This window comes from Cupressus sempervirens, chromosome 10 (genome assembly GCF_028749045.1).
Source record: "Cupressus sempervirens isolate cs-2001-9-10 chromosome 10, ASM2874904v1, whole genome shotgun sequence".
Classification (NCBI taxonomy): domain Eukaryota; kingdom Viridiplantae; phylum Streptophyta; class Pinopsida; order Cupressales; family Cupressaceae; genus Cupressus; species Cupressus sempervirens.
In genome coordinates this window covers 202,032,654-202,059,770 of record NC_143127.1, presented here as the reverse complement: position 1 = coordinate 202,059,770, position 27,117 = coordinate 202,032,654, and the positions used below count along the sequence as shown (strand labels likewise).

General features: G+C 34.6%; 1 pseudogene; it reads right to left on the bottom strand.

Moving 5' to 3' along the window:
- Positions 1-3,455: 3,455 nt before the first annotated feature.
- Positions 3,456-4,577, bottom strand: LOC149533327 (homeobox-leucine zipper protein HAT7 pseudogene; annotated as a pseudogene).
- Between the last annotated feature and the right edge of the window lie 22,540 nt (positions 4,578-27,117).

Below are 27,117 nucleotides of genomic sequence, written 5' to 3'. Positions count from 1 at the left end.
AGTTTCAATGCATTTAATATTTAGAGCATCCCTAGAAAAGATAATAGACATGTAAAAGTAGGTGCATCTTACGATGTGCCAAAGAGCCTTGTAGTTGAAAATAAGTAGTAGATTAAAGTGGTAGTTACACTTGCTATGGCTAAAAACAACACCAATTGGAAAGTGTTTGAATCTAATACACAAATTGTAAGTTTCTTGCAAAATGAAGCAGAGTTCTCAGAGAGAAATTAGTCAAGGTTGCATGGCTAGTATGGTGATCAGATCATCAATCTCAATTCTAACAAGTTACTCATTGGCTCTTGATTTAACAGATTTAAAAATAACCAAGAAACCAAATCGATACATCTAAGGCTAGAAAATTCCTATGATGGATGCACTTGACTGCAAATCTTGGGCCAACTATAAGGCATAACTCCTCCTTTACTTTATGCTCTGCAACACCTAGGCGGGTTAACCTTAAGGTTCTAATATATGGTACCAGTGCAAATAAACATAAAATCTAAACCTATTAAAAGTAGATGAAACCCTTATATCTTTTGATAATTATGAAATAACATAGGAATGAAATAGCTACAAATCATAACCTATGAACCCATAAGCTAAGTGAGGGTTAATTCCTTTTAGCCCACTACAAAACATGAAAAAACTAAACTGATTTGATTAAAAAGATTTGTGCAAATGACCTTCATCTTAGCTTGCATCTGATTTAGTGGTCAATACCTTATTGATTACAACATAGAGCCACTACCAGTAGGATGACCTAACTTGATTGCCTTCCAATTAAGTTTATCAACCGAAATCCCCAAACTCCATTCTTACTAACATCCCCTCCATACACCCATAAACCCTATCAAATCATTGAAGCATTTACTTAACTCCTTGAATTAAAAGCAACAACATATTTGATACACAACTCATCCAAATTATCTTAAATTAAATGAAAATTATTCATTCAATCACACAGTTAATAACATATGAAGAATTAGGAGACATAATAAGAGAACACAGATAATTCATTGTAAATCCCCTTTTGTATTTATCCTTGGAAAGAATGAATACATTAACTAGTAACACTAAATGAAACTCAAGATATATTACATGATCTATCATCAATTTTCATTATCTCAGAAAAATAATACATAAAATAAACCCAGAATCCTGCACAAGAATGGATATGTAGCCTTCATTGCTAGAGCTTTTCTCAATAGATAGGAAGTAAAACCAACCAACCCTTATAATGGATGAGAAAGAGAAAGATATAAAAGAAAAATGGAATCTTGGATCTAATCCCAAAATGACATGTGCCCATTTGAATCTCCACTCTTTTCTATTATAAAACCTCTCTCATCTTTCTACTCATGAGATTTGATTTGGTTTCATCATTGTTTTGTAACAAACCCAAAATATCTCTTGTTCAATGATGAAAACCATTTTGTTACTAAAATATCTGAAATGCATCATGAAATACTAATAATACCTTGATTTAACTCATTTGGATATGACAAAACTCACTCATAACTACATTTGTGATTCCTTTTACATTCACTCAGCTCACCATTTCAAATTGGAAATCAAATTTGGATTTCCCCAACTGAATGAAAATGAAAACTGGGCACCTGAAATAAATCCTTGCATAACTAGAACCAATAACCTCCTATGTGAAAACAAACTCCATAAATAGAAAGTTCATTCTCTCCTAGTTCCAGAGATATATAATACTCCTATATGGGCTTATCAGAAACTCCTAGAATCTTGCTTTGAAAATTAGCCTCCTTTTATGACTTTAGACTGCATTTTTGGCATATATTTGACTTGTTCTAAAGTTTGAACTATATAATATAATTCAATTTATTTTAAACTATTCCTGCACATGATTTTCTAAGAGAAAAAATTTAAAAATTACTTTTTTATGCTATTTGATTTTCCCTCCAAAATTCCATCTGGGTCAAACTTGGTTGATTGGTTGTACCATGTGTCACCACTAGATTGGTTGGATTTTGCTTCATCACCTAACACCTACCATGTGTCACTATCTTATTTGTCTACTATTCTACCACATGGTAGCCACATCATCATGCCATGTCACTACCATGTCACTGGTCACCATGTCGCATGGTGAGTCAGCATTGTGCCATGTCATCATGACATAGTGACTATGTGACACATGTCACCTCTAGACACATCAACACCTAGTCAGCATTTGATGTCACTATGCCACCTTAGCATCTAGTCATCATGCCAAGTCAAATCGCCACATCAACTAGTTGCCATGTAGCATGGATATTGTTCAAGCATCTTTCCTTGGCGACATGGTCACAACTGTCCAATTTTCCACATGTCACCATCCTATTCCTCCATCAAGTCTAGTCAACTACCACATGTCATTTCATGATTTGTTTGAAGGGTCCAATCAACTGCCACATTTTGCTGATGTCATCTCTTTGGCATGCATGTCAGTCCAAAATTTCTATCTTCTCTCCATTTGGCCAAGTGGGACCCATGCGCATGGTTAAGGCTTCAAAAGCCTTTGTGTCTTTAAGACACTTAGAATGTGTGTGTTGGTGTACTTAAAAGTTAAAACAAATCTCTGCCCACTCAATATGGGACTAAAGACTTCCAATGGATATCCATGTGTGTGATTCAACTCCAGGTATTCATTATACAACATTCAACATTTTTGAAATATATTTTTGTAGCTAGCTTCCTAGTGTTACATCTTTAATCAACATGACTTCTTCTCTGGGCTATGAGGGGATGACGTGGAGTATTTACTTGAAGATTCAACCCTTTAAACATAAATTCTACCACCCATGACACCCTACACAAATCAAATGGAAAAATGGGTAACATTTCTCTCATGAGTTTGAAAGCACTACAAGCCTTTTTTTTTGAATGAATGTCTTTGCTCCTTATAAATAAAAAATTTAGTGCCATTTTCAATGTAGGTTTATTGAAGTGGAATGTATTTTGACGGCATCCCTTTCTTTGTGACTAGAGTGAGGAGATGTTCTATTCGTTCCATTTTCCATGGATGACAATCATACACTCAACATCTTTCCAACACCTCTTTATTCAATGGACCAAAATGAAACTAAAAACCACTAAGGGGCAATTGTAAAGTTTATTAAGCTCTTGCTGTTATGCATTAAACAACATTGGTATCAAACATATTCTCCCCAATCAGGCCATGGATCATCCCTTCCATATTGGTCCCCCTTTTTTTGGTAAGATCGCTTCATATATAGGTGAATTTTGACTAGGATAACCCTAAGCGTGTATGGATGGATAGCCAATACCTACATGGAAACACTCTTTATTAGAACTACTACTCATTTGCTTCTTACGAGGGGCTTTACTAGCATGGATGCTCATGCATCCTTTTGCGTGGAACTCCTCCTTTTGTTGTTACTTGTCTAGCATGATTTAACTGTAGGCGTTATACCTTTGGGCCATTGCTAGAGAAAATTATGATAGTCTTTCTTGAGAGAATTATGATCCTGCTTGAGAACATCAAAGTCTCTTTCTAGTTGCTTGGTCTTCCATCTTGCTCTTGTATTCTGAAACCAAAGTGTAATTTGTCTTGGCTAAAGGCCTAGGGCTCTTGCTAGCTATATTTTCTTCTCAGGCTCCAATTTATTAGTCAGCTCAAAGTTTTTTTTTTTTAGAGCTCTAACTTTCTTAAAAGTTAGCCTTCTTTTCTTCTCTCCCAAGTGGATTGAGTCATCAGAACCATCTTCATCTCCCATGTCCTCATGAGACATGTCTAAAGCTGAGAAAGCTCTACATTTAGCTAAAATCTTCCTTTCACTTCTAGAGTAAAAAACACCAAGGTATTTTTTAGTGGCTAATATTCACAAATTGGCTAATTTTAGAATTTTTTGGCTAGTAATTTTGCTAAAAATTTAAGATTTGATACAACCTAAATCACCATATTTTTATAAAATTTAGTTCTAGAATATTTAAAATCACTCAATAATTTATTTTATTGAAAAATTTAAAGTGAAATATTCACCACAATATTCGTTACATGATTAGATTTGAGTCAACTAAATATAATATATCATTGGAGAAATTAAATTGAACTAACCAATAATTATTAGTTACTTTAGGGATATATCGCTAATATTTAGTTTTCACTATTTTTTTAAAGTATATGTAGCGATCCTCATAATATTCCATGAGGTAAAAAAATGTTCAATTTAGATTTGCAATATTCCATGGTGATTAATGAGCTTCCTATTATTATTGAGATTTGTCAATATTTTATGCAAAAGAATTATTATTCAAAAATAATTGCCAATATTAATCATATTTAGAATAAAAAATTGAGAGATTTTTCAATAGAAATAATTTTATTTTTTCAAAATAGTGAAAGATTCGCCAATATTTTATATCTCTTTTTGGAGGCAAATTTCTTAAAGTTTACCCTGAAAAATGCCCATTGATCGATTGCCTTGAAATGTTGCTAGAGGAGTACGAGAGCCAACAACAACCAAAACAACCATGGAATTAGTAGAGTTGTCCTTACTCTTCATCACAATATTGGAGAAATAAATTTCTCTCCCATTAAAAGCCATTTTTTTCTTTTGTCTTTCCTTCCCCCCTTTACAATAATTTCTTTTATGCCACATTTCTTATTACTGCCTCTTTAGACCCACTTTCATGACGAGATTCAATCTTCTATTATGTGCTCATCCTTGAGGGCAGGGCATGATCCTTCATTAACTAAGATAGAAATATTAAAACATAATATTTCCTAATGTCAGCTTTTCTTACATGTGTTGACATTGTTGATGGCACCATCACCATAAAGCTTTGTACATGAATATTCTTAGCAAAGCCAATGCCCCTTACAGATATGATGGAATTAGTTAGGCCCCAAAGTGGGTCCGAATAATTTTTTTAAATTTTCAAACACCTAAACTATCATATTGCTCCATTAGTCATTTGATACTAATTTGATCAAAATTCAATCACTATCACATCATTTAAAACTGACCTTCAACCTTTCTTGCAAACTGTCAGTTTCGTGCCAAGAGGTCCTTTGACTGTCTCTAAAACTTGACCAAAACACATGACCAGGCTCTGAAATCAAAACTACTAATTCTTTGTTCTACATTCTTGCATCTTGCTAAATCTTGTCTCATGATGAATTCTTAGTCAAAGGACATTTATTGTCAAAGTTTCCCTCTCAGAATTGCTTGCAAGCAAACATGTCAGAAAATAATAAACTGTGTTTAGAATTGGCTTTGAAAATAGGGAAAACTGATACTTTGGGGCACAAAAATTGGAAAATTGGTTCACTATCATAAGGATATTATGAATCTCTAATTAGGGTTCATGATGAATAATAGGAACTGGTCAAACTGGGCTACTCAAATTTGTAGACTAGAAACAATGGCAGAAAAACATTTTTTACAAATGGAATGGACTTGGGAAAATATGCAGATGGATTCATCAAGATTTTAAAATTGGCACACTTAAAGTATTTTTAGATTATAATTCAATTATTTAATCTATTCAATCTCACCTATCATACATTTAGAGTTATGACATCACGAATAGGGATACCGATCAATCTACATTTCTTGACACCAGTAAAACTTCACAAATTGCATTTAGAATCGTGTTTGAAAATTGATCAAATGAAATTTTCATAAGCTCAAAATTAAAACATAACAAGTCTTTGACCTTTAAAATTCAATACAAAATGAATTTTCTCATTTTGGTCAATTGGGTCAAAGTTATATCAAGTCAAACAGGGCCTTCTAGATTTTTGAACAATCTGCATCGGCATGACAACAATAAATGACCAAATTTGAAGGATTCAAAACCTAGTCAAAACATATCAAAATGACTCAAAATATAAAAAACAGGTTCTTTGGTATGGATATTAAACACTCCCAAAGTGGTGAGTTATGAAACATTACTGGGTGCAAGATATTCATATGCAAACTAGACCTCCTGCGCTGTTTGACACAGGAAAAAATGCAAATTTGAACATTGCTCAAAATAGAACTTCGTAGAATGACTCTGAATGGAAATTTATCTTTATGGAATGTATGGACATACTAAATGCAAGGTGTTAGAAATATTAAACACCTCTTAGGCCTCAAAAGGATAGTCGGGTACATACACATCAAAAAGTGCTTATAGGGCTTGATTTTTCGAATAGTACTCAAAATAAAGGCTTCAATTTTGAGTCCCAACATTTTTGGAGGCTCTCTTTACCTTAGAGAGTGTCTTCAGCCCTAATGACCAAGCAAGAAATAGAAGCATGAATCTAGCTACTGGCAAAGATGATTATACACCACTTGTGCTTACCGATGGAAAAACCTTAAACATGGGAAAGGTATGTTCTGAAATTGAGCAAGAAATTTTTATCCATCTATGTCAAGAATTTAATGATGTATTTTCTTGGACATATGATGATCTAAAAGGTTTTCAACCAAGCCTATTTGAACATACCATAGATCTAGTAGAAGATGTTAAACTAGTAAGACAAAAGCAAGGGCCAATGAATCCTAAGATTGAACCATTAATGAGAAAAGAGCTATCCAAGCTAATTGAGGCTAATATAATTTTCTCTATCAAGCACTCATCGTGGGTAGCAAACATTGTCCTTGTTAGGAAGAAGAATGTAGAAATTAGATTATGTGTGAATTATAGGAATCTTAACCAATCTTCCCTTAAAGATCATCATCCCCTCCCTTCCATGGAATAAATATTGTCCAAAGTCCTTGGTTCAGATAGGTTCTCATTTCTTGATGGATTCTCTGGTTACAATCAAGTGCTAGTCAAAGAGTCTGATAGATACAAGACTACATTCACCACCAAATGGGGCTCCTATGCTTATAATAAAATGCCTTTTGGGCTAACAAATGTAGGTGCCACATTTCAAAAGGCAATGGAGATGGCCTTCAAAAACATGATTGAAAGGTTTGTATTAGTTTACCTTGATGATATCACAATATATTAAAAAAATGTAGCAGATCATGTTGGTCATCTCAAACAAGCTTCATAAGGTGTAGAGAGTTTGGGGTATCCCTTAACCCAAGCAAGTGTGTCTTTTCCACCAATCAAGGAAAATTATTAGGACACATTGTATCAAAGAATGGTTTAACCATTGATCTAGAAAGAACAAAAGCAATACTTGCTCTCTCCCTTCCTAGTCATAAGAAAGGTCTGCAAAGTTTTCTTGGTAGAATAAATTTTGTGAGGAGATTTATCCCTAATTTAGCTACCATGGTGAAACTTCTTACAACTATACTTATAAAGAATACAATTTTTACATGGACCAAGGAAGGGAAGGTAAGTTTTAAAAAGATCAAAGTAGCCATAGCCTCAGCCCCTACTCTCATCAATCTAAATTTTGAAAAGGATTTCATTCTTTATACCTTAGGTGGTGAGTCAAACATCTCTGCTATCTTGACTCAAGAAAATGATAAGAATGAGAAGCAACCTATTGCCTTATTTAGTGAAGGGCTTAAGGAATATGAAGATAAATATAGTTATGTATAAAAGCAAGCCCTTGCAGTCATAATAACTTTGAAGAAATTCAAGCACCTTCTATCACACAACAAGACCCATTTGTTAGTACCCCATGAAAGTGTGAAGGACTTTCTTTTAAGCAAAGATATTAGTGAGAAGAGAGTATATGGACACTAAGGTAATGGAGTATGATGTTGACATCAAAATTACCAAGTTGGTAAGAGGGAGGGGATTGTACAAACAGATGATCTCATCTTAGGAGTCAGATGAGGAAGTTGGTATGGTATTGATGGAACAAAAAAAAAAGAAAAGAAATGATAATCCAAGGAATTGGATGGATGACATGATGACCTTCTTGTTAGGGAATGGATATCCTCAAGGATTGGATAGAACTAAAAGGAGACAATATAGGTTGCATTCAATTCCTTATGCCATAGTTGACAGTATCCTTTTTAGGAGGGATTTCAATGGAGCTTTATTGAGATGCATTGATATGGACCAAGTTGAAAGAGTGATCAAAGAGCTTCATGATGGTCCTAATGGTGGCCACTTTTCAGCAATGATAACTGCAATGAAGATTATGAGGGTTGGTTACTACTGGCCATCCTTGTTCCATGATTGTCATAAGTATGTGAAGAGGTGTGAAAATGTGCCTTCTTCTTTGGTAAACAAAGACTTGTAGCTCTTCCTCTTCATACCATTTAGGTGAACTAACCTTTCACTCAATGGGGATTAGATTTTATAGGCCCTATCAATCCTCCTTCTAGCTCTGGTAATGGATTCTAGCTGCTACAGGCTACTTTACCAGATGGACAGAGGCAATAGCATTAAAGGATGCCAAAAAATATTTTATTGTTGAATTCCTTGATGGAATTGTGACTAGGTTTGGTGCCCCTTCAATCATTATTTCTGATAATGCATAATCTTTTATAGGAACTCATATTTGTGCATGGGTGGTTGATCATAATATCTACTTGAGCACATCCTCAAACTACTATCCTCAAGGAAATGGATTGGCTAAATCATCTAACAAAAATCTAATCATGATTATGAAAAGGACTATAGAGGATAATCAGAGATATTGGCATCAAAAGTTGAAGACACCACTATGGGTTGATAGAATAACACCTAAGAGAGCCATATGAAATTCACCCTTTATGTTGGTAAATGGTAGGGAAGCAAGGCTTCCAATTTAATTAGAATGCCCATCACTAGAATTGCCTCATCAGATGGAGCTAATGGAAAGTGATGCCATGACAATAAGAATGGAAAAGCTAATGGAGATGGAAGAGGAAAGAAACCAGGCCATGCAGACCCTAGAGGCACATCAACAACAGATGAAAAATAGCTTTGATAAGAAGGCTAAGGTCATAATTTTTAGAGACGGTGACCTTGTGCTTAAGTGGGATGTAGATAGGGAAAAATGAGGGAGACACTCAAAATTTGATGCACTATGGAGTGGTCCCTATGTGGTTATCAATTGAAAATAGGCCAATGCTTTTCAATTAAGCAGGCCTAATGGTAAAATTCTGCCTATTCTAGTTAATGGAATATATCTTAAGTCCTACTTCTGATAAAAGATGAGTATTTCATATATATAATTAGGTTATTTTCCTTCCAGTGGTTTCCTTTTTTTCAAGAAGTGCATGAGCACATGTATTTGGCAAAGGTTGTAGAGGATTTTGATTCCTAATTGTAATTATAGAAAGGTAGTCTTGAGGTTTCTTGGGTATGTTTTATGCAATTCTAGGGTTTTTTTTCTAGGAAAATCTTCATGATCTCAATGACTTTGCTACCCAATGGATGCACATGCTATTGGTCTATGTATAGTAGGCTTGCATCCCCCCTGAATCACCATAAATATTGGTTGAATTTTCCTTTCCGCCAAAGTTGTCATATTTGAATTCAAATGTTAAACAGTCGCTCCCCACCTTTAATATTAAACAATACCATGAAAATATGAAATAAATTAAATAAAAACTTTAAAATATTTCTGTGTTTTCCTAGGTTTATTTTTCTAGCCCTACAACTTTCTCAAACCGTCAGATCTCCCATAGATCTACGGTAGTTATTTTCCCACATTCTGGAATTGCCCAAAGTTTAATGAATGTAGGGAAGTGGCCTTTTGCCACATATCCAGGGTAGGGCCTTACTTCTTGTTTGTGGGCTGTCTTTTGACTGTGCTAACATATTGGTGTTCGTTGGCATTTTGATTGGCCATCACTTTCCCATATTCTATATTTTGTCAAAATTTTTGACAATGTGGGGAAGTGACATTATGACATGTGGAATGGTGGGTCCATTCCTTTGTATAGGTTGCTAGGGTTGAAAAGGAATGCAAGGTAGTTACCAAGTGAAAAATATTCATCAATTGCTTTGTCTTGATTAGTCAAGGATTTATGTGTCTGCAAAGGTGGATGCTTGGTGTTTAGTGGGCCCAAATTTTTTAAGAGTAAGCACAATAATAACTATGGTCTTTCAGGATCATTCAGTGATTAATGATCATCGCTTTCTTGCATTATGGACTTGCTTAGAAATTAGGAAATGTGGCAAAGTGATAAATGGCCATGTGTCCTAGTAGGCCTAGTTAAGGAAATAAACACTACAATTTGCAATGGTTGTTAACTTGGTGGTTTCATAAGCCGTTGTAGTCAAGTTAAGAAGGTGGTGCGGTTAGTTTTCCAATGGGGCAGCTAAACTTGTGAAGACCTTGCGAGGTGGAAAAAATAAATAATGCTATTGGTCCATGTGGCTCATCCAGGTTGTAAGACTTTGTTGGACTGCTGACATTTCTGATTTGTAAGCTAGAAATGAATGAAAATTGGGTTTTGTTGCACAATCTGATCTTTCTAATCAATCCCAACCACTCCAAGTTAATGCTAGGTTTTAAATGATGCAAAGGACACTCTTCCCACCATCTGATCATCCATTTAAAGGAGTTTTAGCATTTATTGGCACCATTTTCATCACGTCAGGGTTTGCTCCAGTCAAAGTTTCCATGATTTTTATGCCTCTGCAAGTGTACCAAATCAGATCTACTATTTGGGTTGACTTGATTATTCTCTAAGAATATTAATGGTAGTGGTTGTGGAGTAACTTCAGTTAGCAATATCTTAGTTATGCTTGAGCTATAAAGGAAAATTTTCTAATCTTTGTAAGGATTGATCTTTCTCTCATTCTCTAGTATTGCTTCTATGCATACTACTATACTTTCTCATGCCTCTGAGCCATCATAATCCTCTGCTGAGTCTCTTTTAGCCATTGACACACTGCACAAGATTTCTTTGCCTTTGGTTAATGTTCTTGTCTATATGCCACAACTTGCATGATTGTATCTACATTTGGCATTTGAATGATATTAAGTGAATTTTTTTCTCGTAACATTCTTTTGTTGTTTGATCTATATGTGGTTTTTGAATTAGGCAAAGTCTTAATCTTTATTCTTTGAGGTTATAACTGGTTAACTCTACATTTACGGGAAAAGATAAGGTTAAACACTATTTTGGTGCATCACTCCCTTAGGTTAGAGTAGGTAGATTTTATTTCATGCATTCCTTCTCCCTTTTCCTCTCCAAGATTAGTTAGGTGCACCTTGATAGTAAAGGAAGCCAACCTTCTTTGGAGACTCAACCTCACAGTTCAAGTTTGATAGCTTGGAGGTTGTTTCCATATTTCACAAGGTTGTCCTTAGGTAAAAACTTTGGACAAGAGTGTAAAATTTTGTGACAAAAAAATGCACTCATCAAAATGAAGCTCGATTCCTTTGACAAACAAGATAGTCATCTAAGACAACTTGCTGCCAAAAATAATTATTCCCAAAATCAGAATGAAAATTGTGACTCCTGTGGTAACATCAACAATGAAAATTATAGTATTATAGGTATGAGACTAATTAAAAATGGATATGGGAATAAATTTGTTTCAAATAAGCCTTCCCAAATCATGGAGGACAACCTTTAAAATTTAGTGCTATATTGTTTATATCATATGATAAATATATAGAAGAATAAAGTGATGAAGATGATTGAGAGGAGTTTGCATCCCCACTCAATGAAGAGGAAGATCTTGAATATTATGGGGCACATGTATATTGCAACAATAATAGGAACACATAATTTGAAAAGTAGAGAACAACCCCCAATAGATGATGTCTCTCTAAGATTACATGTTACTCCTTCTAATTTGTAGGTTACTAATGATTCAATGCCTCCCAAGGCTCCAAGAGACACTAGTCCTACATATCAAAATATATTCCATGTTACAGATGAGGTTTTCAAAGGTTTTATAGATAACTAAATAAGGAATTTGAAGTATCTTGAAGAAAGTTAGAATATCAATATCCTTTTGCTTCCCAGCTATTGCTGCCACCATCAAGAGGGTCATTCTGAGTTGGAATGTGTTAGTTGCCAAGATGAAATATTTAATGTATTACTACAAAAGGACCAGTTTACTAAAATTATTAGAAATAGTGAAACTACTGCAAACTTTGATGTTGCAATGAGTGTGGATATGAATGAAAATTTTGAGGATGTATAAAATTTTAAAGATCCAAAAATCTATGGAGTTGTAGAAATTTTCAAAGTTTCAGAAAATGATGAAAATATAGGAAATCCTAAGGTTGCTAATATTTTTAGATCAAGAAGTAGTGAAGAAGAAGATACCAATGCTTCCTACAAGGATATTGGTCTCCCATGGATAGAGTGCTTAATTTGGTCTCAATCTTGACAAAGGAAATGTCATTTTGTGGGTATTTTATGCATATTTCAAACCATGTAGTAATCAAGTCATGCATAGTTCATCCATTTGAGCTACATTCTGAACTAAGTTGTTGTGAATTCTTATTAGCTTGGGAGATTTTCATGGAAGCTACGTATGATCTTGAACATGCTTCCTTCAGAATTGAGGGATAAAATACCTTCATTAATGATAATAATGAATCCTACAATTCAAAAGGCACACATCTGATTAATTTTTCTAGTCCCAAGGAGCCTAAATGTGACAATTCATGGTTTAGAACTAGTGATAATGATGACAAGGATCATAATTGCAATGATCTGTCTTTTGAGTCTTGTTTTGACAACTAAATTATATTGCTAACACATATGTTTCCATGTGTATGTGGAGTTGTGTACCATGGGTAAGACCACCAAAAGGAGAAATTACATTGTTCTAGTGTACCCCTATTGTGGGGAACTTATTAAATCAGGTGATATCTTTCCATTATCCCTCCTAGTTTGATGATATTTAGTTTGAATATGATGGTAAAGGTAATAAAACTTGTTTATGGATTAATCATGACCATGGATAGTTAACACAACTTCTAATTTTGTTTTATTTGTGCCTAGAATTTGAACCAAGATTCCCAAATTTTATTTTCCTAAGAGAAAGACAAGTCAACATTTTTTAGAACTATATGGGGTGGGTTTTTACTACTACACATAATGAGAAATCTATAGACAACCAACCCATGTTCTTATTGTTCAAGGTTTTTGTATCTAAGTTTTTGTTCCTTTTCTTTTGATTTTAATTGGGTGGGCATTAATTTTCTTTTTTTTGAGTATGTTTTATTTACAAATTTGCATCTTTTTTTGTTCTTTTTCTTTTAGGTCTCTAAGTCAATGTTCTATTTAGATTTTTTCCCAGCATGTGGTCCATCCCAACTAGTTCTGATTTCTAGAAGAGGTATTTCTTAGTCAAGGAACTTAAGGGGTTTATCTTGTACGAAACTTATATAGGTCTCATGGAAGGAAGCATTGGTCTTTCATTATCAATTTCATATCAAAATTTGATTGTTATCATCACTCTACACAATTAAGAGCAATACACATGTTTTTGTTGATCTAGGTGAGAAGTGATTGATATTCATCCAAGTTTATTGGTACAAGTAATAGTGGTTTCTAGAGCCTCTCTATGTTACTTCTTGGCATGCGAGTTTACCAAAATTCAAAAAAGAGGAATACAAATAATGAGAGTCAAAGAAAGTAAAGAGATAGAGAAATTTAAAATTCTCTAATAGCATAGAAATTTAAAATTCTCTAATAGCATAGTCTAAGTGTTACCTAAGCATTTCAAAAAAAAAGGGGAAGAAAGAAAAATGAAAATAAAAGATCAAGTAGGGTAGCACAGTCTAATCACTTCCCTATATACACAAAGGAATTTAAAGAGTAATCAAATGGGAACATGTGAGATCTCTCAAATTACAAATATTACTGAAAAGGAAAGCTAAAAGCTAATTCATTAAAAGATCCCTTTGAATGGATTTTCACATATGGTAAAGAGTGCCTAAAATAGGTTTCATGAAGATTATCAAAGCTCTTACTAGTTGGTGAAGATTGCTCTCGATTATTTCTCACTTGTTGTTGCCTGTGCCCGAGAATCGAAAGGAATTAAGACATTATGTACACATTGAATGAGAAAATTGACGTTTTGGATTGACAGTTGAGATAATCTATAACCTCTTATGGAATCAATATTAATTTTATTACTCAATTGAGTATGAGGGTGCTTGTAGATTAATAAATGCCTTTTTCATTTCTTCCTTTTGTCGGGGCTATTTGTTGTGGTTCCACAACACACACCCCACTTGTGATCTTGAAAATGTGAACCCCTTTTTTTATTTTTTTGTTCCATCATGTAGCTTCTTGATCTTTCAAATTACAGTCACTCTTAAGGGGCCTCAACATTCAAGAGGCTTTAGGTCATGTCGGGTAGGTATTTGGGTCAATATTGTTAATTTCATTTTATGTTGATTTCCCAATTTTCTTTTTGTCTAAATTTTGTTTTCAGCATCTTCCATTTTTCATTCCTAGAGCATGATGATGACCTTGGGGATCTATTTGACTTAGAATAGATTTATAGTTAAGATCATAATTAGGTTAATTTAGTTGTTGTTTTCAATAAAGTGTTGATAATGGCATTGCATGTGCAGATTTAACACATGCACCTTAGGAGTTTTTGGGTCAAAGAAGCATAGGGAGCTCAAGTCCATGCCAATGTTGGACTATAAGGAGGCCATATATCATTAGAAAGATCAACGATAAATATATAGGAGTGATCCTAGACCCCATCTGAGAAAAAACCTAGAAACTATTTTCAAATATGGGAAAATTGATTTTTTGGTATTTTTCTCACTAGGGGACCTTGTAAATGGCCCTTTATCATACAAGTACAAAAATGGGCCTAAATTATTAGAAACATGAGAAATAAATACATAGGAGTACTCGTAGACCTTATCTAAATAAAACCCATAAACCATTTTCGAATCTTAGAAATTTGATTTTTGGGCATTTTGCTCACCTTGGGACCTCCCCAAGGTCCCTAATGCGTGCAACTTTGTAGGTGCACAACTTTACAATTTTTAAAGACTTGAATATGCATAAGTTCAAGGTCCCTAAGGTTCTCAAGTGTGTAGGTTTGCAATTTTGAAGTCCTGGAGATGCACACATCTAAAGGTCCCTAAGGTCTTCAAGGTGTGCAGGTGCACAACTTTGTAGGTTCGTAAGTCCATAATTTTAAAGTCTTGGAGATACACAATCAAAAGGTCCCCAAGGTGCATAGGTGTGCAGCTTTGCAAGTGTGTAACTTTGCAGGTTTCCAACTTTACAATTTGGAAAGTCTTGAAGATGTGCAAGTGCAAGGTTCCCTAAGGTTCGAAAGGTGCACAACTCCACAACCCTACAACTTTGAAACTTTGCAACTCTACAACTACACAATTTTGAAGATTTTGGCTAAGGCACAAATTTTACCTTTGAAGGTGTACAACTTCACAAATTTTCAACTATGTAATTTCACAGGTGTGATGATTTCTAATGACTTGCATCTTGTTAGAATTACAATAGGAAAGATAAACTTTTTTTTTTTGGGGGGGGGGGGGGGGGGGGGGGGTGGGGGAGAGGGGGGTGAATCAGTGCTTCAAAATTTGACCCATAAAATATTTTCCACACATCCATCTCACATATTTAGTAAGTAAACTAAAATACCATGTAAAGCATATACATCTAAAGCATGTAAACTAGTAAGCATTCACACATATGACATAATATATGATTACCCAAAAACCCTCCAATGAGAAGGTAAACTAGGGTGGGGATGACACCCACAAATCTTCACTACCATAGTAATAATGTGCATCCAATGAAGGTTACAATACTTGATCATGCAACATGATCTACCCTATTAATGGTTTGCCATTTTAAATGCTTATAAAGCTTGTTAGGTCTTACCCTGTTAAAGGATTTCAACACCATGTTAAAAGTGTACCTTGGTAAAGGACATCAACTCACAATTAAGTAAGCACCTTTTTAGAGGATTTCAATACAACCTATTATGACTACTTTGTTTTAAGAGATTTAACTAATTCACCTATTAGAATATCTCAGCATTGATTTACGATTAGCACTCTTATGCTTGATGACAGATCACCTCTATCCTACTTTGTACTTGATCCTTCTTGATCAGATGTCTCTCTGCTATTCACTGTTTCCTTCCTTTGTTCTCCTTTAACTAATTATGCAATACAATTCAGATCATAATACATTGGTCACCATGAATGTTTTGGTTTGTGCATGCAAAACTATCCTTGATCATTTATTCATTCCCTTTCATACTTATAGAAAGTTCAAGGTTTGTCTTCCTTAAGAAGACCTAGGTGACTTAGGGTTAGGTATGAATCAATGATTATGATTCATCCATATTGCCGCTTAAACCTTCCCTTTACCTAATTGGGTACATGTAATGCTTAGGGATTCTAACTTAAGATTCATTCTTATCACCAAAATATTATAATTTAATATTTAAGTTGGCTAAAAAATGATTTACATAGTAGTTTGTGCCAATACAAATAACTATGACAAAATTGTGTTACTCGACAACTAAAGTCCTTGGTGCTTGGAACATACCGACTTCCATACTATTGCTCACCATTTAAATGACTCAGCATGCATTGTTTTCTTGACTCTTGAATCACTTGACACATGAGTGACTCAAAACTCATTATTTAATTGGCATGCTCTAACTTATACATGTTGTGCTCGGCATATGTTACTTGTTCGACATGAACTAAGTAAATGATTTAAGTTTATAGACACTCAGTTGTCAAAACCAATCTGAGATCAACATGCCTATGCTGATAGTTAACTACCAGTTTCTATTTTTGGATGTTTTAATGCATCAAAAGCACATTTCTCAAGCTTGGTGGTGGTTAATTGATACTTATACATGGAGGAGGATGAGTCACTATTTTTAGTAGGCTCCTCAACTCTAGCTACCACTCAAAATGTCTCTCTTCTACCTTCTTCTTCCCTTTATAGTTTTAAATCATGTAAAGGCCCATACACCATTTAATTGATTAAAAAAGTGTGTAGATCTACTTAGCACTATATTAGGGGTTAGATTGTATATATTTTTCTTTGTTTTAATAGTTTTAACATACTCTTTGCATGAGAAAAACCATAGCTCTAAAATTCACAAGAAGGAGAGGGTTCACTATAAATTCAAGGTTATAACATGTATTCAAGGCTGACATTTTATGCAATGAAGTATGCTATTGGTGTTCCCATTAAGTGTGTAGTGATTCTTGATGGAATCTATGTTCTCTTTGTGAATAAATAGTTCATAAATAATGAAGGATCTAATAATCTTATTAGTTTTTAATAATCATGTAATTTTAGCATTCTAAGAGTTTTTCACAAATAGCTTCATAATACCTCTATTGTTACTAATAGAGAAGGGGATCTATTACATGCATTCATAGAAATTTTTTCTTTTGCATACACACATTTCTGTGGCTACATGATTTGATGAGTTGTGAAAAATCATACTATCTTACAAAGTTTCTTTGATGATTGCATCAAAGAGATTATAGTTGCATTGCTTTAAATTTTGTTGGTTTCCTATCATCCCTTTTGAATATTTAATTCATAGATACATTTTTGGTCTGGCTTATGTCCATTTAGATTTCATTTAAAATAATTTATTTATTCTCTTGAAATTTTCTTCAGAACCCCCCCAACTAGATTAGTAATGCATATTAGTTGCATGTTAAAATTGCATCTGCAAAAAAAAAGAAAAAAGAAATAAAAATTTCACCTAATTATTTTTCAAGTTTTACAAAATTACAATTTTGATTTGATAGAACTAGTAAAGGCCTCCTTGAGAACATAAACATGTATGTTTAATTAAGCTACCTAGTAAGTTGAAAATAGCCTCCAAGAACCTTGGAGTTGATATTTTATTGGCTTTGAATAAGAGAGAGATTCTCACAAATTTATGTTGATATCATCATGCAATTATGATGCTCAACAAGTAGTTGATGAACCTAATACTGAAGAACCTATCTTCAACTTTGCTAGTATTGACCTTGCAACTAAACAACAAGAGGCTTCCAAGACCAGTGACTCCAACAAGTCTAAGTTCACACAAACATTGAGAAACATAATTTCACTCATTTGTTTGATTCTAATGATACTCAAAACTATGTTTTCCATTAAGATCATTACAGTACTCGATAATTCAAGATCCTATGATCCTTCCATCAAGCCTTGATGGTTGAGAGATGATCATTACTATAAATTTCATAGGAAAAAGGGTCACAATACTACAAATTGCATCAAACTCAAAGACATCATTTAAGATCTTATTAAGAATGAAAAGGTTGGTGTTGATGGACTTGTCAAGAATTTTGATCACAAGGCTTTCAAAGAGCCTCTTCCTAAATATGAGAAAGTATAAACATCAAATGCTAACAATAAAAATGGTGAAGCTAAGATCAACTACACCTACATAAACACTGATAGTGTCTTTCATATTCATGAATCTATCAATGAAAGAATTCACACGAGGCTAACCATGACACTAATGGTGAGAGACCTAAGCTAATTTTGAGGGTCATGGGTTCTACACAAACATAAACTTGTAGTGAACATAAACCTATGACCAAGCTTAAAGGTGAAACTTCTTTACATAGTGAAAGACTTAATGCCATTTCTAGGAGTCAACCTAAGGGTATTCTTAGAGGTGCAAACACTTCAAAGTAGTCAAATCTTGAGAAAGTAGGGTCATCATCTTCCAAGAAAACACCTACTACTACCAAATCTACTTATGGCCTTGAGGATTAATTACAATGCACTCCTGTGCAAATGTCTATTTTTGAGCTATTAGAGTTATCCTCTTTGCATAAGGAGATCCTATAAAGAGTGTTAAGCATAACTAGTGTCCCTACTAACATTGACACTAATAAATTCCAAGTTATGGTTAAACATATTTCTACTCCACACTATGTATCATTTTTTGAAGAAGATGAAAAAGCACTTAGCCATCCATATAACGTTACACTAAACATTTTGGTCCAGATTTATCATACCTAAGTCAAATGTGTGTTGATAGATAATAGTGTTGAGTTAAATATCTATTCTTTTCATGTCATTCAATAATTGGGTCTATCCAAAGTTGTCATTTAACCCAAAAGAAAAATTACAATAGTCTTATGATTAGGTTGAGTGATCTTCTAAAGGTTTAGTGGTGCTACCTATCTGCATTGACCCAATTGAGAAAGATAACATCTTTTAGGTCTTTAATATACCCCTTGCATACAATATTTTGCTGGGAAGACCATGGATACACAAAATGCAGGTAGTCCCCTCTACATTACATCAATGTTTTAAGTTTCCTTTCAATGGTACAAAGATATCTATTCTTGGGGACAGTTCTTGTTAGAATCTAATAAGATTAATAACCCAAAAAACTAGTGCAAAGAATAAATATCTAAACTATGAATGCAAATGATACAAAATCAAAATAGCATCATAGACTTAGTCTCCAAGAGAGTAATGCAAATGCTGGAAGAAAAATAGCATTAAGAGGATGCAAAAACAAGAGATGCAAATACAAGCCAGGTAGCATGCTTATATAGGCTAGGAAGAGGGAGGAGGTGGCAACACCAACCAATGAGGAGCAACCATCTATTGGACTAAAGATAGCAAAGTATCTTCCCAAGATAGCTAATGGATGCTCACATGTAGGAAGGTGACACCTCACAACCATTCACCTAATAAGACATGCTTTATTAACCTAAGCAAGATTATTAAAAGTGTAGAAAAAACCTAGCAAAATAGGAAAAATAAAAAACTACACTAACACCCCCCCATAAGCGAAGCTTAGGTGGATGTAGAAATGGGTCCTGGCAAGTCAAGCCTGATGAGGTACCCATGTACATAAAATTCCCCCAAAAGAGAGAGAAAAGAGACTCCCCAAAGAAAATTAGGACTCCAAGTGAGAGGAAGAGGCCCCCCCAAAAGATGAAGCATCCTGCATCCCTAGCAAAGCTTGCAAATTTTGTCAGGTAGATCCACTTACATCAAACAAGTTTTCTTCCCTTAGGAAAATGGACAAGATCCCAAGTGTGGTTACTCATCAAGGAACTATACTCTTCCTGCATAGTTGTATCCCACTCAGAAATACCAAAAGCCTCATGAAAGAACTATGGATTTGAGGCAGTAGCAATGAAGATATGTAGAGCATCCTGGAATTGTGAACGAGTCTGCTTGGTGTCTGATGGATCTCCAACCTAATCACCTACAAACTGCAAGGTCTGTCTAGCCTAAATTGGACTAGAAGATGGAGAATCTAGAGGATAATCATCAACCTATGAATGATGACTAGGAGAGGAAGGAGGTGAGTCCTCTGAATCACTCTCTGCATCAGAAGTGGAGGTAGAAGACTGCTCAAGTGAATCTGACCCATTAAAAGATCTATCATGTATTCCAAGTGACTCCAATGTCAAAGTAGAAGGCAAAACTATGACCATGCTCTATTGGTTAAGCTGATGCAAGTAGTGGGAGTTAAGATGGCCAAACTGCTCATGCCATAATCTGCTCACATCATTAGATTGAGTGAGAAAAACAGTCAAAGGAGGATTAGGAACAAAGTGAGAAAACATATAGAGTTGTGACTGATGATCTGTTCTCCCAACTGCAACTGTAGAATCATTGTGCAACTCATGTATCTCCACTAAATCAGGAGTGAACTCAACCCGCTTGCCTAAACCTGTGTGAGTGATCTGGTTTACTGATAGGAGATTAGTTGACAATGAGGGTACGCAAGGAACATCATGGAATGTTCCATCCCCCACATCAACAGATCCTCTCCCACACACCTCAACAAAAGTGTTATCACCCATCAAAATAGAAGGCATAGTACATGGCTCCAAGGATGCAAGTTCTTCCTTAGATGAAGCCATGTGGTGTGAAGCACCCGAATCAAGAACACAAGTGGATGGTGAGGAAGCAACTGCAAAAAGGGCCTTGCCCTTTCCTTTCCCCTTACTATTTTATTTTTCCTTGTTAGACCCTTCATTAGAACTTTATTTGATAGACTTAGGAACACTGATATTATTCTTCTCAAGAATGTATGTCAAGTGATCAAGTTGTTTCTGCAAACATTAATGTTCATCATGACTAGGTCTTTTACAATAGGCACATTTGACCTTTTCTTTCTTAGGCTTATCGCCCTTGGAAGATGGTGTATCAATAATTGCTTTTGAAGAAACTGGTATCTGATCCTTCTTCTCCTCGCTATTCATTTGTTTCTTGTCCTTACTATTGTTGTTACTACTTTGTCCTTGTTGTTCTTTTGTGCCTTGGTTGGTTGCTAAGGCATGTGACTTAGAGGACTTAAGAGTGCCCATCTGGATTAGCTTGTCCTATTCTCGAGTGAGATTGACAACAAAATCATCTAAAGATGGCATGGTGAATTGAGTACCAAGTGCACCCTTAGTAGCATAGAAGGTAGAGACAAACATAGAATATTTTGAACTTAGCTTAGAGAGAATACTAAGAATCAATTGTTCATCTTTCTTTTCAATTCCATATTGTTTTAACTGCAGCCTTAGTGATTTCAATTTGGTGAAGAAATCTTGGATTGTGTTGAAATTGCCTGGACTCAAACTAGTTAATTCATTTTCCAACATATGACCCCTCATTGAATCTTGTGTGCCAAATAGTGTTTCTAGCTTTGTCCATACTTCATTTGGTGTATCCAAAGACTCAATGTGAAATAGCAAGTCAGCAGAAATAGACAAACACAATGTTCCATATGCCTCATCACATTTTTTAAATCACTTAGGCTTGTCTTCATCTTTAGCAGGTTCAATTTCAAGTCCCATAGTTATCCTATTTAATCCAGCTTTCCTTAAGTGAATTGTCATGCATGATTTCCACTCAAAGTAATTGTATGGAGTTAGGATGGGCATATTTGTTTGATCCATGATGAAGAAATGCAAAGAAGAAATGCTAAAAAGAAGAGAACCCAGCCATGATAATGCCCCCCCCCCCCCCTTTTTACTCAATCAAAGAACCCCCCCCAAAAAATATGATTTGGCACTTTATTTTACTGCGTTTACAACTACCACTAGAAAGAAACACTTAGTGGTCTTGATTTCAATGCATTACAAACCCTCATGAAGAGCATATGCTAAAAGTGAAACTTGGACACAATAATCAAAGAAACAAATAGAACCACTACGATCTACTCAAAAAATCATGCACTTTCACAAAAAGAATCACCTCGATACGAGGTCGTATGAGAAAGTTATGATCCTTCGAAGTTTCCAAAAAGAGAACTGTGCACAATCACGGCTGAGAATCTGCAATTTTTGAAGAATTCATGCATGAAAATAAAAAAACAACTCCACTAGTGGATACAACACAAAAAAATAGCCAAGTTCATAACAAGAATCATCAAAATCGAAGTCCGTATGAGCAAGAATGAGACATTTGAAAACTGCGTTGAAATCTGTGACTGCCAACGGAGAGGGGTATGGCTTTAGCTTTTCATGCTTGATTCTGCAAAGTATACAACTTGCATGAAAAATCTAAAGATACCCAGATGGTTTTTCAGGGCTGCAAACAAAAACCAGAAAGCATTTTTCTTGTTGATGTATAGAAGATGCTATTGTAGTGTAAATTATATGCCTTTAATAGTAAAAAAAATGGCTCTAAAAATAAAAAAATGACCCCAACAACCAAAATATGACATGCAAATGCTGGATCAGCTTCCTGAGTCCATCAACGACATGCTGGAACTTGCAATACTGATTGAAAACTTCAAATATGCAAGTTGGTTGTCAGATTTGAGATTGAAACCCCAGAGAAAAACTGTTTTTGTCAAAACTTTTCTGATTCTCAGGATCATCCAAAGATGCAAGAGAAGAGCATACTTCATTTTTCAAAAAACTACAATAAATTTTATTAGCCCCCCCCCCTAAATCTCTCAAATAAGGAAACTAAAATCTACTCTTGCACATAGAAAAGCTCTGATACCATGTTAGAATCTGATAAGATTAATAACCCAGAAAACTAGTGCAAAGAATAAATATCTAAATTATGAATGCAAATGATACAAAATCAAAATAGCATCATAGAGTTAGTCTCCAAGAGAGTAATGCAAATGCTGGAAGCAAAATAGCATTAAGAGGATTCAAAAACAAGAGATGCAAATACAAGTCAAGTAGCATGCTTATATAGGCTAGGAAGAGGGAGGAGGTGGCAACACCAACCAATGAGGAGCAACCATCTATTAGAATAAAGATAGCAAAGTATCTTCCCAAGATAGCTAATGGATGCTCACATGTAGGAAGGTGACACCTCACAACCATTCACCTAATAAGACATGCTTTATTAACCTAAGCGAGATTATTAAAAGTGTAAGAAAAATCTATCAAAATAGGAAAAATAAAAAACTACACTAACAGTTCTATGTCTATTAATACACTCACTGCTGTTGAATCTTTGGTATATAACAATATAGTTTTTGATGAGGCTAGCACTACACTTGCTAACTATAAGAGAAGAGTAAAAATGATGAATATTGGAATGGGAGAATACACTCTTGACTCTATTGTTTATGTTTGAGTTTCCCTCACATCTTATGTGAAACCATCTAAAAATATAAGACCTTCATCTTTTTCCATGACAATCTTTGGTAGTTTTGTCTAGTCCTACTAGAAGATAAAAAAGGGGACCAAGCTATTCAAGACTGGATCTATAGAGAAGAAGATATGCTTAATTAGGTCACACTTAATACTCATATTTCTCCAAAATGATATGGAAAAGGTTATGAGTTCCTTTGGAAGATGGGATATCTAGGACATGTTTCTTTGGCTGATAATAAACATACTCTTCCTGAACTTATAATTAACAATAATAGACAAAGAAGAAAGGATACTATTGGTCTAGATTATGCCATTGATGATGGATTACCTATCTATGATTAGAAAATCCCTACTACAAGTGATTCAGAAGAAGAAATTAACCTATTGCTACTACTAATCTAGAAGATGAGGACTTTGTGCCATCTAACTCTAATCTATGGGGTGAAATTGAACAACCTCATGATCATAGTGCTAAATATTCTACCTCTAGACAACTAGACTTTGATGAATCAGATGTGGAAGATCCTTATAGAGAAAATCAAGAGAAATATTGCTCACCCTGTAGAATGTGATCAAAGTACTAATTTTGATGAGTATGAATGAGATTCTCTCTTGGTTGCATCTCATGAATTTGGAGTAGATGTCATACATGCCTATGCTAACCAAAATGATGTAGTTAATGAGTCACCTATAGGATTTAATGAGTTGAATTCACAACTTGCCTTAGTGGACCACATTGACCTCACTAGGTATACGTGTGAGTTGAGTGTCTTTGAAGACTTCTGTATATATTCTTAATTTCTTGTCAGTAGAGATAACCCCTTCTACATCAACAACTTAGAATCCTCCACCTCACTACTATTTGTGTAGCGTAGTCTTATTGACCAGTCCTTGCAAAATCAATGACCTAAGATACCTTCCTTTCAAAATGACAATGAGATCACTTGCTACCTCAACACTATTGATCCCATTGGATCTTCCACTAGTGAACCAACTGTGAACATGAAAAAATCAGATATAAAGTGCGTTAGTCACAAAATAAAAAGAAAACTTAAAAATAACAAGTGCTTTGATGGAAAAAACTACTTTATAGAAATATTAGAGCCAAAAATAGTAAAAAATAAAGATGTATGCAAGGGTGAAAACCTCTTTGAGGCACTCACAGATGAGATACTTGGTAGCATACCCAACTACTTTAAAAAAAGACCATCAATGCTAATTGAACCTATACAACCTATCAATCTTGGAACATAAGAGGCTCCAAAAATTATAAACCTAGCTTAGTCCATGTCAAATAAAGAGAAGGAAAAATTTACCGAGTTCTTCCAAGAGAAAAAAGATAAACTTTTCTTGAATTATGTAGATATGTCTGGCTTAGACACTAAACCTATTATGCATCATCTATCGATAGCTTATGGTGTCAAACCCATTAAAAAAATGTTGAGAAAGATGCATCCACATGTTTCCCTCTTTGGAAAAGCTGATCTAGAAAAGATTCTTAGTGATAAATTCATAAGATATATAGACTATTTAGAATGGATTTCCAATATTGTACCTGTCTTTAAGCATGATAAATCCATTTGAGTGTGCACTGACTTTCAATACCTAAAAAACTCTTTCCCAAAGGATTATTTCCCACTTCTTAATATTGGCATGATAGTGGACATGAATGTGGTCTATGAGATGTACTCTTTAATGGATGGGTTCTTAGGTTATAATCAGATCAAGATAGCTCCAAAAGATCAAGAGAAAACCACTTTCACCTATGTATGGGGTACTTTCTACTAGAATGTCATGCCATTTAGGCTAAAGAATGCTGGTGCTACACATTTCAGGTATGAAAATTATTTTCCATGACATGATGCATAAGAACATGGTGTTGGAATTATAATAGGAAAGTTAAACTTCTAGCAGGGAGTGTGAATCAGAAGTTTAAACTTTGACCCATAAAACTTTCACCATACATCCATCTCATTCATTGAATAAGTAACTAAAATACCATGTAAAACATGTACATCTAAATCATGTAAACAAGTAAACATTAAGACATAAATGACACTAGATATGATTACCCAGAAACCCACCAATGAGAAGGTAAAATTGGGGTGGGGATGACACCCATAAATCTTCACTACTACAATTAAAAAAGTGTATCCAATGATGGTTACAATGTTTGATCATGATATATGATCTACCTTGTGAAAGGTTTACCCTATTAGCAGCTTACAAAGACTGTTAGGTCTCACCCTATTAAAGGATTTCAACAGCCTTTTAGAAGTGTGCCTTGTTAAAGGACTTTAACTCACAATTAAGTAAGCACCTTTTTAGAGAATTTCAATACAGCCTGTTAGGACTACTTTGTTAAGAGATTTAACTGATTCACCTATTAGAATGTCTCAACATTGATCCTATAGTTATCACTTTGTTGCTTGATGATAGATCACCTCTAAACTGATGTATTCTTGATCCTTCTTGATTAGATGTCTCTCTGCTATATACTGTTTCCTTCCTTTGTTCTCCTTTAACTGATTGTGCAATGCAATTTCACTTCACAATCCCTTAGGCACCATAATGCTCTATTTGTGTATGCAAAATTCTCTCTTTGCTCCTTCCACATTCATAAGAAATTTAGGGTTTTTCCTCTTTAAAAAGATCTAGGTGACTTAGGGTTGGGTATGAATCAATAGTTGTGATTCATCCATTTTTCCACTTAAACCTTCCCTTTACCCCACTAGATGCATGTCCTTCATAGGGATTCCAACTTAAGATTTTTCCTTATCATCAGAATACCATAATTCAATCTATAAGTTGGCTCAAAAATGGTTTACATAGTATTTTGTGCCATTACAAACAACTATGATAAAATAGTGTTACTCAGCATCTAAAGTCTCTGATTCTCGGCATATACTAATTTCTTATACTATGACTTGACATTGGAATGACTCAACATGCACTGGTTACTCAACTCCTGTATCACTCAACATGCACTATCTGCTTGACACTTGAGTGACTTGGCACATGAGTGACTTGACACTCACTATGGACTTGACATGCTCTATTTTATACATGTTGTGCTCAACATATACTACTTGTTCAACATGAAATAAGTAAATGACTTAAGTGTATAGGTACTCACTTGTCAAAACCAATCTAAGATCAACACATGGATGACTATTTAGATGACACTTTGGCTAAATCTAAGAAAATGACTACTCATCTAGATGACTTGAGCTTGATTTTGGACCACATGGAACAATTATAACTTAGCTTAAACCCTAATAAATGTGCCTTTGGTGTCACTTATGGTAAAATGTTGGGCTATATAATATTTGTTAAGGGAATTGAGGTTTACCTTGAGAAGGTTCATGCAATTATGGTAATAGTACCTTCCCACAATACTAGTCAATTAAGGAGTCTTTAGGGATTCCTTCCATCAATAAGAAGGTTTATTTCTCAGCTAGTAGATAGATCACAACCTTTCAACAAGAACTTGCAAAAGAGATCCACATGTATTTGGGATGAAGAATATGGAAATAACCTTAATAAAATCAAATAATACTTGGCTATGCCTCCTATCCTGAGAAAACCTTTAATTTTGTACATCCAAGCTACAAATACTTTCTTAGAAGCATTATTGGCACAAGATGATGAAAATGAGAAGGAACAAGCTATTTATTATATCAAAAGAACACTAGTTTCTT